At 37.7% G+C, this 2521-nt stretch overlaps 1 long non-coding RNA gene across 1 annotated transcript in view; it reads left to right on the top strand.

Annotated features, from left to right (window-relative positions):
• Positions 1-1652: 1652 nt before the first annotated feature.
• The window catches only part of LOC107693026 (uncharacterized), a 12276-nt gene continuing 11407 nt past the window's right edge, over positions 1653-2521 (top strand). Inside the window, exon 1 of the long non-coding RNA XR_001634699.1 lies at positions 1653-1663. This is a non-coding gene — a long non-coding RNA (uncharacterized LOC107693026). The remainder of the gene's footprint in view (positions 1664-2521) is intronic.

Genomic DNA, 2521 nt, shown 5'->3' on the forward strand with positions numbered 1-2521 from the left:
TTTCCTGTTAAAACTTACATTATTATTATATTATTATTTGAGATGTTAATTAATTTTAATGTTGTTTTAGTGGTTTATGGGGGAAGTTGGAAAAATAGGATGTAACTTTATGTAGCAAGGTAGCAACAGATTTTTTTCCCTATTGTGATGTAAGTCTGAGTGTCAAAAAATGAATAGCAGGGACTTGGTTCTATCTATTGGTTGTCAATTGGATTTCACGATGTGGGTGTTGCAAAATTAATACAAAAAATAATATGAATGATTTGCAGATAATTACAGTGATTGGAGAAGTCCTACAAACGTCATCAATAAATGGATAATGTGCATTTACAAAATAGATTTTATTAAGTGACGACTTCAACATTTACAGATTGGCTCCATTCACTTTCATTGAAAGTGCCTCACTGTAACCCAGATTTTACTTTTTTTTTAACCAGATTTAACCAGAAATTATTTTTGTGTCAATCAACATTACACCACAAGTGCTGTCAGTTGAGCTTAACTTGTATTGAACCCTGCATATTTAAAGGTAGTTGTTTGTTATCCATGCTAATCTCTGTCTCTCTCTCCATGCGTTCAGCCTCACACTATGCCTGTCTCTCGCTCAGCGGCTCAGTGGCAGAGCTCCAGGATCACTTAGATCATTTTACCTAGGGCACAGAGAGGGCAAAAAGAAGCCACTGACCCCCGCTTGTCCATGCAGGGCTTTACGCCTCGCTGACTTTCCTGGTGTGACATTTTCCCCCATATCTGCCCTCCCCCTACCCACAATTCCCTTTCCGACCAACTAGCACAGTACAAGGGGGAGAAGAAAAAAAGCTCAGAACGATCATTGTCTGCACAGATATCAATCAAGTGAACAGCAGCCTGGGTCAATCTGCTGTCACAGTGTTCACAACTCACCACCATTGCACTCATGCAAAATGACAATAATGACAGAATGCCACAAGTGATCTCACGTCTAATAACTTTTTTAAAGGTAAATAAGAGAGGAAAGAGGAGAACTTGTGTCCATCTTGCATCACCTGACCCTTTGCCTAATTTTCACAAGACCTGGAAGGCCCCATTTTCTCTCTGATGACAAATATAGCCCCTGCGACAGGTCATGAGATGGTCATGACATTATTAAAAGATCAATTGTGCCTCTAAACATCGTCGATCTACTGTACAGCTATGACTGCGACAGATGGGACTTATGTAGACGTGACTTTAATATCTATTTAAAGAGGTTTTACTGACAATGATCTAGTGAGATAAACACTTTTGAAACCTATGGCTTTGAAAAAGCCCTGACCCAAGCCGAAGTGACAGCTTTGCTGATTTAGCTTATTCCAGAAAATGTGGATTGATTAGAAGTAGGAAAGTCACACATGCCAAGAACTGAAACACTGGAAAAAATAAATAATATGTATTGTGACAATGTTTCATGTCAGAAAATATTCTACGCAACAACAACTAGAAAAAAGATATACCTTGTTTGCATAAGTATTCAGTTCCTGTGTCAGCAAGCATTATACTGTATATATATATATATATATATATATATACATACAGTGGGTACCAAAAGTATTCAGACCCTAAATTTTTTTCACAGTCACTTTTTTTTCTATCCATATAACATATGTAGACAATCCTCAGGTAAAATACCCTAGTAAATATTATGGTTTGATAATTTAATAAATTACTAAATTTACAGTTTTTGTTTTTGCTATTTGTTTTTGAAAGCATTATCTTATGCTTACCACGGCTGCATTTATTTGATCAAAAATACAATACAAACAGTGATAATTAAATATTATTACAATTTAAAGTAGCAGTTTTATGTTAATATATTTAAAAATGTAATTTATTCCTGTTATGGTAAAACGTCTCAGGTTACGTATGTAACCATGGTTCATCGACGGAACGAGACGCTGCGTCGGAGGACGCTTAGGGAACGCCCTTCAGCGTGACCAGCTCTGAATCTCGTGTGTAATCAGTCCAATAGATGGGCGAGACGTCACGGGCGGGTGACGTAATGACCAGGAAGCTATATCACGCTCGTCTAGCTCTTTAAGCAGGTCGGCTTGGTATGCCTGTAAAACTGCCATGGTGTGCAGACACGCGCCAGCCTAACCCGCTGCCGAGTACCCTTTGCCCACCAGCGCTGATGTAGTTCTTAGCGTCTTGGAGGGCAATGCCGGAGCCTTTAAAGACGATGCCGCGTCAGGCGACAGCTAGCTTGCGAGCGTCTGTTTTTTATTTTATTTTATTTTATTTTATTTTAGTTTAGTTTAGTTTAGTTTAGTTTAGTTTAGTTTAGTTTATAGTTCACCCAAAAATTAAATTACCCCATGATTTACTCACCCTCAAGGCATCCTAGCCTCGGTGTATATGACTATATGTAATATTCTTATTTCAGATTAATACAATCAGAGTTATATTAAAAACTGTCTTGGCTCTTTCAAGCTTTATAATGGCAGTGAATGGTGGTTAAGATTTTAAAGCCCAAAAAAGTGCATCCATCCATCATAAAAAGTAC

This window comes from Sinocyclocheilus anshuiensis, unplaced genomic scaffold (genome assembly GCF_001515605.1).
Source record: "Sinocyclocheilus anshuiensis isolate Anshui unplaced genomic scaffold, SAMN03320099.WGS_v1.1 scaffold959, whole genome shotgun sequence".
Taxonomy (NCBI): Eukaryota; Metazoa; Chordata; class Actinopteri; order Cypriniformes; family Cyprinidae; genus Sinocyclocheilus; species Sinocyclocheilus anshuiensis.